An 11,785-nucleotide genomic window follows, 5' to 3' on the forward strand; every position below is an offset into this window, starting at 1 on the left:
GTTCAAGGGCACACAAAAAACAAACATTAATAAAAATAAAAAAAAGCCCGCTACTCACTGCTCCTAAAAAGAATCCTAAGAGGTGGCCGAAAGATAGGTCAGTTTCGGGAGGAGAGGTGTCCTGATACCCTCCTCTTGAAAGAGTTTAAGTCGTAGGCAGGAGGAAATACAGATGAAGGAAGAGTGTTCCAGAGTTTACCAGCGTGAGGGATGAAAGAGTGAAGATGCTGGTTAACTCTTGCATAAGGGGTTTGGACAGTATAGGGATGAGCATGAGTAGAAAGTCGAGTGCAGCGGGGCCGCGGGAGGGGGGGAGGCATGCAGTTAGCAAGTTCAGAAGAGCAGTCAGCGTGGAAATATCGATAGAAGATAGAAAGAGAGGCAACATTGCGGCGGAATTTAAGAGGTAGAAGACTATCAGTATGAGGAGGAGAGCTGATGAGACGAAGAGCCTTAGGTTGAGGGACAGGAGTGGGAGAATGTGGGGAGATAGTGGACTTGAGGGTTGGGGTAATTAGAGGTTGGGGGTTGAAGGTGGAGGCTGGAGATACGGGTCCAAGTTGGAGCTGGGGAGAGGTTGTTGGTAGTGGGTTGAGGAGTCAGGGTGTTACGGATGGGGATTGGCGTGGAGGTTTGAGATTGAGAGTGAAGATTAAAGGTGGGGTTGGATGTAAAGGTTGAGGTTGGGGATTCGAGGTGATAGAACTCATAGGTGTGTGTGTGTGTGTGTGTGTCGGGTGGGGTGGGACGAGGCTGGGGTAAGCGAGACGCGCACTTGGTTGATATAGTCTAGGTAAGGAAGGACGATGCGGATTGCCTCTTCGCGTTTATTTTCTAACTTTAACTCACCCTAATTACTATTTTTTCCTATCGATAATCAAGCCAGTGATGTATACAAAATTTGCATTGCTTGTGTAACAGATAAATTATATAAAGAAATATGAATAATTTCTGAATCTCCGTGAGTTTGTTGAGTGAAAATGTAAGGCATCCCTCCCGCCAACAGCCAATCAACAGCGTCCTTACTTACCCTGCTAGCGATCGAGCCTCTGTAGGGGGGATGACTGCGGATTTTCTACAATCAGACCTAGTCTAGTAGGAAATAGGGGTCATCATGCACCCCCCTGAAATATACTTCTAATTGGTGTTTCTAGATTGGAAACAATGTGTAGAAAATGATTAGCTATGTTAAAAAGTTGTCCGGATGTCCCACGTATGATTTCTATGCAAATTAGTGCCGCCATTACCAAAAAATCTATTATTCGCTATATATCAGCCAGTAATGCAGATAACTCAACAAATAAGGTGTCTAGACCCATGTTTTCATGGTTAAAGATTGTGATAAAACTACTCTTGAAGTAACAGCAGATGTCCATGGCATCTTAGTATGCATATTAGTGCCGCCATTACGGAAAAATCAATTTTTTTCTATATCTCAGTCAATATTGCAGATAACTTAACAAATAAGGTGTCTAGACCCATGTTTTGAGGGGCAAAGATTATGATAAAACTATTCTTGAAATGAAAATATGTGTCTGTAGCATCTTAGTATGCAAATAAGTGCTGTTATAACAAAAAAATCTATTCTTTATTATATCCCAGCTGATATTGCAGATCAGTGAACAAATGAACTGTTGAAGTGACCACCATAGTCTTTATTATTTTAAATAAACAGTCAAGTGATGGGCTCTCCACTATCAGATCCATCACTCATCATCATCACTTTCAATTAAACTGTCCAAGTCAAACTCGCCCTCTATATCTTCTTCCTCCTCAACTTCTTCATGATCACCAGTATCCAGGAGATCAACCAGTGAGGTTGGGAGGACTGGACCGCAGGACCACACAGGTTCCAACACTCCTCTCTCATTCTTCATCCATCCCTGCCCCTCATCGTAGGGTTTTGGCTTTTCCAGGATGGGCTGATCAGCTCGCTTGTACAAGGCGGCGCGATAGTTCACACGCTGAATGTGCGGCTTCAGAGCAGAGTGGCAGGGAGGAAGGCGAGCTAGGTCAACCCTTGACCTGGAAGTGAGTTTCTCATCCTCCCCCACCATCTTGCGCAGTAGCTTGGCACGGACAATATCAACCGATGACTCGCGACTCTGTCCATACATCAGGCAGGTGAACTGTTCCAACTGCTTCAGCACCTCAGTCTTGACAGTCCAATCATCACCAAGTTGCCTGAATGCCTTCTGAAACCTGGGGTTCTTCTCCAGCTTTTTCAATGGCCCCACTTTCCCCTTCCCCTTGAAGGCACTGGTGCAGTCCTCTCCACTGTACACATAGAACCCAAGAAGAGTGGCACAGTAGTCTTCTCCCAGGGACTCAGCAAGTTCAGACAGATTTAGTAGCTGTCGATGTTTCCCTGACCCTGTATCCAGGTATACTGTCAGCTTGATTGTATGAGCATGGTAGAGGAGAATCACAAGGATATCTGTCGATGAAGTCGAACTAGACCCAATTTCTCGGCCCGTGTTTCGATTTGCTCCCATGCATTGTCTTTATTCTTATAGGACGAGAAGTTTTCAGCTCTCTCAGTTTTGCGATCAGCACCTTTGATCTCCACTTTGTCACAGAAAATACACTGTGGTGGGAAGATGGGTTCAGAAGACAGTTTACGAGGGGAGTGATGCCATTGTGAGGTTGATGCTTCTGGTTCTGCGTCATCTCCCAGAAGATGGAGGTTGCTAGTAAATCGCTGATAACACTGGCGGTGATACCCAAAACTTTCCAGGTCATCAGGGAGAGTTGTGGGGATCTGGTCACACACTGACTGCATACGATATGGGGAGTCATGTGCTTGGTGGAGACGTCGGTCTCGGATGTTAAGAAGCTGCTGTAGTTTTTCATTGGCAGTTCCTTTGATTTTACTGAAGGGTGTAAAACGACCATGGTCAGACAAGGCTTGTAAATGAAGAATGCAGGTAAGTCTTTGGGGGGTGGGGGTTGCAGCATCCATGCTGCGTCCACGCTTTCTTTTGGGCATGATGGGTTAGTACTTCTACCACCACCAAACTACACTATGCTACCACCTACTACACTGTTTATCTGGAATGGAAAAGAGAAATGACTATTAATACCAAGGCTGATAGCAACAGGTTAAGAAAAGAGTATCATGCAACCCCCAGAAATCTTCTGATCAATGTTGCTAGATCAGGGAAAAAAACACAGATTTTTGTCAGCTATGACAGCATTAATTTGTCACAGACACATGAGGTCACTTCAAGAGTAATTTTATAATATATGCCCCTCAAAGCATGGGTCTAGACACCTTATTTGTTGAGTTATCTGCAATATTGACTAAGATATAGCAAAAATCGATTGTTCCGTAATGGCGGCACTAATTTATATACTAAGAACACGTGCTGTTACTTCAAGAGTAGTTTTATCACAATCTTTAACCATGAAAACATGGGTCTAGACACCTTATTTGTTGAGTTATCTGCACTACAGGCTGAGATATAGCGAATAATAGATTTGTCGGTAATGGCGGCACTAATTTGCATAAAAATCATACGTGGGACATCCGGGCAACTTTTTAACATAGCTAATCATTTTCTACACATTTTTTCCAATCTAGAAACACCAATTAGAAGTATATTTCAGGGGGGTGCATGATGACCCCTATTTCCAACTGGACTAACCTCACCAAGCTACAGGAGTGGAACAAAAAGTGGCTGCTACAATTCAATGAAGAAAAATGTAAAGTCCTGCACCGTTCGAGGGGATATCCAGCACACCAATACCGCATGGGAAACACTCCACTATCCACCAGAGGCAAAGAAAGACCTGGGAGTGTATGTTACCCGGTTACCAGTGAAGGATAAATCCGTGCCAATCGCAGCGGACGGGTTAAATGATTGGCCTATAGTGAAGCACCGACCAGGCAGCTTCTAGGTTTGTCTCACGTTATTTGTACACTAGAATTACCTGTTTTACATTGTTGCAGGTAGAAAATAAATCCAAGTTCTAGGCTCCACACATGGCGTCACCACATAAAGTTGCAATTTGACATGCGTATCATTGGCAACGCATAATAAGCAGTATCTATGTATGTCTGTAAAGTATTCATAAGTATACGAGTATTTAGACATTTATATAGATTTGCTGCGACTGTCATTCTTTAGGACTCCTTGCAGTCAATGTTAAATGAGCCTTCCAGTGTCAGCTAAACCTAGGCTATGATTTAATCCCGCCTTCAGCCCGAGTACACACACACACACACACACACACACACACACACACACAGGTATACAATTTCGCAAAGAATGTAAATTACAGAGTGAATATGCGAGAACCGAGAAGCCCAAGCCATGAACGTGTTTATCTTGAAGGGTTTAGTGACTTCCATTACCAATATTTGCATCGTAAAAGCAGCTTTTTGCCAACAAAGGAGACTCACGCATTAACAGTTACGATCCCTAAAGCAAACACGGACATGGCTCGGTTAACGAAAAAATATCGTTCCCTGACCCAATAGAGGAGTGACTTTGGCGTGTCCCGTCTGTCGTGCGGGGAAGCATTTGCAAGCAGTGGTGGTCATCCGTCATGAGGAAAATGTGGCGTGCATGACCTGCGCGAGGCACATCAGGGTACACCTGCCTCACCCCGTGCGTGTGTCAGCACAGTCAGCAGGATGGTGGATACATTTAAAGAGGAAAAGTTATATCCGTTCGTGCGTCAGCAGTGAGCACGGTGGTGGGTACATGGAAGAACAAAAATAATGCCTGCGAGGTACAGCAGTGTGTTGCAAGCAGTGCACGTGCTGGTGACTAACTGAATATTCCTGTCTTCGTGTACGGAACACAGTTCAGTGTTGACAGAAAGCATCCAGCTTCTATCAACTTTCAACCTTCTTTCTAATCACCGGTGCGGATCCACAATTGGCGATCTTCTCTTCTCGGGTGCGTGTCTGCGCGCGAACGTTTTCTTTCTGCGTGTCCGTGTCTACCTATATCTATCTATCATCTGTCTATCTATCTTTGTCTGTCTATCTATCTATTTATCTGGCTCATTAGAGTAATTAATTATTGTAGCTAAATCTCAGGTAAGAACGATGCTTTTCTCGTTATGGACAGACAAAACGACAGACCGAAAGACAGACAGACAGACAGACCTTTTATAATTTCACGTGCAGCTCATAGCGCCGGTAGACTTTCTTGATGGTGCCTGATGGTGCCCCAGCCCATTAGTGCCGCAGGAACTTCATCGTCACGAGGTAAAATATGCTAGGATATTTTTATTCCATTTTCTTAAAAAAAAAAAAAATCACAAAAGTGAGAACGATACTATGCCACTTACGCGGTTGATAACAAAGACCTTCTATTGTAAACAACCACAGGATCCATCACGCCCCGTCCCAACCAGGCATGTAGTACACAGGTGACATGATTCCCACAAGGCAGCTAAGGTTCTGCCGCCACACTGAAGCCTCGACGCCACCACCACTCCCCTGGGAAGAGACGTGATGGCCTGCTATATAGATGTGTATTCACTTGCAATATGTTAGACGTAAAAGTAAAGAAAGAAAAAGAGAGAGAGAGAGAGAGAGAGAGAGAGAGAGAGAGAGAGAGAGATTACACCTAATTATTATTATTATTATTATTATTATTATTATTATTATCATTATTATTATTATTATTATATCATTATCATACCTAATGGTTTTCAATATTGCCAATTAACTACAACGGCACATCTTCACAATCATCTTCATCTCGCTTCGCTCTCACAACCGCTAAGCAAAATTTATGACCTCGAAATCTTAATGAAAAACGCTTTACCTTCCCGTAACGCTTCTTGACACCACAAAGATCCTAGTTAGCCCAGCAGAGATACAGGGGAGGTAGTTTTTTTTTTTTTTTTTTTAAGCCAGTTCACTCTTACCACCGTTTCGTCCATGCATAGTTAAAGTTGACTGCTCTTTCGGCCACCTCTTCGGATTCTTTACAGGAGCAGCGAGTAGCAGGCTTTTTTTTTATTGTTTCCTTTTTTGTGTGCCCTTGTGTTGTCTCCTTTGCTGTAAAAAAAAATAAAAAATAAAAAATCAGTGGTTTCAGTAGCCATAAGAAAGAACACCAAAAAGATTTACTGTTCGTTTCCATCGTTTCCATTAAGCATCCAGTCAGTTCTGCGCAGACACAGCATTTAGGAGATGTCTTTCAAATGCTGATTCACACAAGACAACTTTGCCAAGCCATCAGCCCCGTGATTATGATTGCCCATGGGTAAGAACACAGAAGCGGAGGATTGGGTACGAGTGTTTGCCTTGACTACAGAAATACAGAAGATTATCATAATTTGGTGTATACAGCAAACACCGAACCGATGCCTATTTGGAGACTAAAGCGCATATTCTCTCTCTCTCTCTCTCTCTCTCTCTCTCTCTCTCTCTCTCTCTCTCTCTCTCGTATATTAACTTTATGAGGGGGGAAAAGACGGAAAAAGGAAGGGAAGCATGGGACAGCGGGTGAAAAGAAGAGAGTATGTGGGGAGTCACCGTGTTTTGTTTGGAGGCGCTAAGATGGTTTTGGAGGGCCGGGTGTTGTGGGGGTGGGGGGTGAGTAAGACGAGGATTAGGAGTTCGGGGAAGGGAAGACGCTGAAACGTGTGTGCGCTGGTGTGTGTGTGTGTGTTGGTATCCTGTTGTGCTTATCGGGTTTTCTTCTTTTCCTTCGTTTGCATAGTTATTGTTGTCTTCTTGTTTGTTGTTTTCGTTGTCTTACTTGCCTATGTGTGTGTGTGTGTGTGTGTGTGTGTGTGTGTGTGTGTGTGTTGGCCCGTTCAAAAATTTCTTCATTGCGGTTTTTTTTTGCCGCATAGAGTCAGTCAGACATTGGCAGATTAAAGTTAGTCAGAGTTTAGCTTTGAGACAGAGTTCCCAACGTAGTCACTCACAACTTGGCCGTTTGAGTCCGCCAGAGTTTACCAGATTTGAGTCAGCGCTCCTATAGCTTGTAGTGGGTCAGATTTTAACAGCCGGGAGTCGCATGGAGTTCAGCATCATGGAGTCAATCAAACTGTAGAAGCTTTGCGTCGGTCAGTTTAAGATCTTGGAGTCGTCTTCATTTTAGAAGATTGAAGTAAGCTTGGCATCTTCAAGTCAGTTAGAGTTTTCTGCCTTGTTGTCAATCATTAATTAGTCATTCTGAGTCCGGCAATTTCCCAGATTCGTGTCGCTTAAGGGCTGAGTGCTTGGAGTCAATGAGAATTTGATTGGTAGGAGCCGTCAGAGTTCAGTAGTTTTGAGTAGGTCAGAGTTTAACAACTTTGAAACAGCCATGATCAATTTCTTCTCTGTTTCGAGACACTGAGATATTAAAAGCTGATTTCAGTTTCTGCTATTACAATAGGAATGCAAAGCAAAATAGAATAATTACATTGCAATACTCATTCTGTCAACTGCTATGCTCACTAATTTATACTTTTGGAATAGAATAACAACATTTGTGTATTCATCAACAATTCATCAGGGATAACAGCGTTGTATTCTAAGTTGCAGGCCATCGAGATTCAGGTTCATCTCTCACACATTGGGCTTACAAAAGCAGTTGGGCGTTATAAGTGCCAAGGAACACCAGAAGCGAGAAGTGACAGTTATTTTCAATTCCATTAGTAAAGGGAATTTGACGTTGATTACCATAAAAAGGTAAGATGATATTGATTTCAAGACATACCCTTATGATATAATTTGTACTTATTCGAACATAAGGGAGCTATCTTTATCATGTTATAAGATAAAACCCTAATTACGTAAATTATTATTCGTTTCCCGTGGCCTTACTTGTCTGTGACACTGCCCGGAAAATTAACCATTTCGCTTATAAGCGTAATACATGAATCCACTTAGTTAAGTATTCGTGCCATCTGAAAAAAAATTAAAAAAAAATAAACCAACCTTGTGTGCCGTATACATCACCTTTTTTATGTTGGCACCCTCTTTGTTATTACCTCCTATTATCCTTTATTGCCTTGCCCTGATCACATGCATGGGGTGGAAACTGTTATGCAAATATTAATTACACGGTGTAGGGACGAGTCGTAGCAGGGCGGGCCATTGCGCTTCATTAGTTGTGGCCGACCCGGAGAAGTGGCAACCCAGCAGTGACGCGGACCTCCTCTTGTTTGTACGGGAGGGAGAGGGAGAGAGAGAGAGAGAGGAAGGGGAGGGATGGGATTGGGGAGCTGTTGCGTGAGCTATGGGGGAAGCTTCACTGGCTTTGTGTGTCTCTCTCTCCCTCTCTCTCTCTCTCGCCCCTTGAATCTCCAGGTCACCCGCCACATCACGTGTTCCTGACTAATAACGATACTACTGGATTATCTCTCTCTCTCTCTCTCTCTCTCTCTCTCTCTCTCTCTCTCTCTCTCTCTCGTGTAGACGGACAGACAGCAACAGATTAGTGATAGCACTCAATTAACTTCAGCCAACACTACTTTTTCGCTTCGATGCCGAGTGATGGAATATTAGTGCTCGAGACGAAGACGAGTCACGCCCTTCAACCAGGTGTCCTCAGTATATAACAAGGGATCAATCATGATTCACAGGGCTCTCAGTTTTAGAGAAATTTCTTCAGATTGAGAAATTTGAGGCTATTTCAGGCTTTTTGAAGAAATTTTTAGAGATAAAGGCATTTCAGAGAAAATCTAGAGAAATCTGATGATGACTGCCTAAAAAAATCGAGAATTTTTATGAATTCTAGAGAAATTTTAACAATTTTTGTCGTAAAAAAAATCAAGAGAATAAACCTTGTTTAAATATGCGCGCGCTCTGCCTTTGCACAGTTTATAGGAGCGTGAGGGACATGAGCCAATCAGAACTCAGGGATAACCAGGCTAAGGTGCTCCTATTGGATGACTGGGTGGTGCCACTGGTGACCGGAAGTTCTGAGAGGCTGAGGGGAGTCAAGGACTGCTGGAGCTGCCGGACACAAGCAGTGCTGCCAGGTGCAGGGTAATTACCCTGTTATAGGGTAATTCAAACCCACACACGGTAATTCTAAAAATAATTTTCAAGAGTAAACAGGGTAATTCTAACAACAGAATTATCAAGAAAAAGCTTAATGAATATTCTGATTAGTGTGATGAACATTGCAGGCGTACAGAGGGTGAATAGCTATAGTCAAATATGTTTTTTCTTTTCTTACAAACGTAAGGAGTAATATTTACGAGTATACGCTTGAATGAGTACAAAGTCCTAAAAGGATATAGATGTATTTAGTTAAGTTTATATATATATATATATATATATATATATATATATATATATATATATATATATATATATATATATATATATCTATATATATATATATCGCTGTCCCAGCATTGCACACTAATCAGTTATTTTTTCCCGTTGAAACTGTAGGTTGCATGTTATGAGTGAGTATATTGCAGTATTGAGATTGCTACCAAAGCGTAAAATATGATGTTGAATGCAAAATAATCTTGCAGATTACAATACAGTTGTGAGGATTTTGCTTTTGGCACAAGTGCCTTATTGTTGATGAATGATTCATTAGTTCATGATTAAAACTGTTGACTTATATATGTAAGGCAGGTTTTATTGATCCTGTAGGTTTTGAGCGGTTTGAAAGCAAGTCCTGTGAATTTAGTGGGAGAGTTTTGCATTAAGAGCTTGAGGTTAAGTCCAGGTCATTACACAGTATTATGTTATTGTGCAGTAGTTTGAATTTTAAGCAAATGTAATCGTTTATGTTCGATTTGTTATCTGAAGAAATTTTATACGATATAGAGAAATTATTTCTACTATCTGAAGAAATTTCGTGAACAAAAACTGAGAGCCCTGATCATGAAGCAGATTATGCTTGAATACTTCCTACGTCGATGAGTCAGTTTGGCTGTTTCGAAACTGTGAGATGAATGGTTCACGCCGCCTTACTCGTGAAAGAGGCGTGGGAAAATTCGAACGATCTTTCTCAATAGAAATCGAATGTCGCAAGCACAAACCTCAGTGTGTTGTATAGATTGTATTTTGGGTTGCGGTCAGTTAATATTTATTTACAAATCTATCTTATGGTAATGTAGACAGTGTTACTTAACTAACTAACGACTAGAAAGTGACTGAATTTCATGGACTGACGAATTCTTCTTCAGTGCCACCACTCCAGAAACACTGATTGATGATGCTTAACCAGACCGTTCTGTGCCTGGTAATCAAAAAGTATGTAAGCCTTAGCAAGGTTTTAATGGCACAAAAGAGAACAAGAAGGTGTGAGATACAGTTCACCATCAACAAAGACCGCGCCTTGGTTTGTTCACATTGCAGCTGAACGCCATGAAGGGTGGCGACCACTGTCACACGAATTTTCCCACCCGAGTGAGGACTCACCACCCAACACGCCCGCCTCACGGCCCACAGCAGACGTTGACAGGCTGAGCAGTTGAGTGGCTGAGTGAGCTCTTCGGCGACTCAGTCACCACCCGCACCTTAACGTTGACGGGCGGGTGACAGGCTTTCCTTATCTAAGTAATAATGGCTGCCCCAGCGTGATCCCTGTTGCACCACTGGTTGTCAACCCAACACTCATCACTCTGTGTGTGTGTGTGTGTGTGTGTGTGTGTGTGTGTGTACATAATCGTATTTATCTTGTGTAGAATTGGGCTGAGCTCGTGTTGTCCCCTCTATATCTGTTTCTGTCCAACTTTGTTATAAGTTCATGAATGTTTTTTGCTCAAATTTTCCATTTTTCAGACAATACCAAGACTACAATTCTATTTGGAAAGCTATTTTGTTTTCCTCGGTTTATGTTCGTGTCCCCTTGTCCTTATAGAATCCTTTCACATCATTCCCCCATCCACACCCTCCAAGCCCTCAGCGAGTTTGAATGCCAAGACTACGTCCCCTTTCTTTTTTTCTTACAATGTAGGCAGCACAGTCTCTCATTGTATTCCAGTTCTCCTAAGCTTGGTCTCATTTTTGTTCTCACTCTTTGCATTTTTTCCAAAGTGTGTGTGCTTTTTCAAGTGAGCTGGCTACACTACAGCTACGTATTCTAGTCTTGAATACGTGGGAGTCGCCTGTTCCTCCTTCCACGCCCTTCAACCTTCAGGGCTAATCATGTGCATCCTTGACCGCAAGAACCCAAACATTACACGGCCGTCAAGCAAACCCGAACAGACCGCGGCAGGTGTTACGGCGCATCTCCTCCCCCCCTCCCCCCACCCCTCCCACCTCTCTCTCTCTCTCTCTCTCTCTCTCTCTCTCTCTCTCTCTCTCTCTCTCTCTCTCGTCTTGCCTCTTCCATCCCCTTTTCTCGAAATTCACGTGGGGTCACTGAATATAGGTTAAGGCGGAGAGAGAGAGAGAGAGAGAGAGAGAGTAAAGGTCAATCTGGACGTGAGGGGAATAAAGATGCTGTACCCAATGTGTTCCCTCCCCTCGACTGCTCCTCCTCCTCCCTCCTCCTCCTCACCCCCCTCCTCCTCCTCCTCCTCCTCCTCTTAGGGATAACACGATAAGGAAGTGATCAAACAATTATGCGAGAGAAAAAAATAACAAGACTGGCAGAGAAAGGCAAAAACAGCCAAAAAAATAAAAAAAAACGACTCACAGACAGACATACAGACAGACAGACAAAGCAAAATATACAAACACATGAGAAGACGAAAAGACAAACAGGAGCAAACAAACAAACTATAAAGAGAAATGAACGGACAACAAAACACGGGCAAAACAACAACGTAATATGAGCTCTCGTTCGAAACCACGACACACACACACACACACACACACACACACACACGTGGTCTGTTTGTCTGTCTT

The sequence above is a fragment of the Eriocheir sinensis genome, chromosome 41 (genome assembly GCF_024679095.1).
Source record: "Eriocheir sinensis breed Jianghai 21 chromosome 41, ASM2467909v1, whole genome shotgun sequence".
Classification (NCBI taxonomy): Eukaryota; Metazoa; Arthropoda; class Malacostraca; order Decapoda; family Varunidae; genus Eriocheir; species Eriocheir sinensis.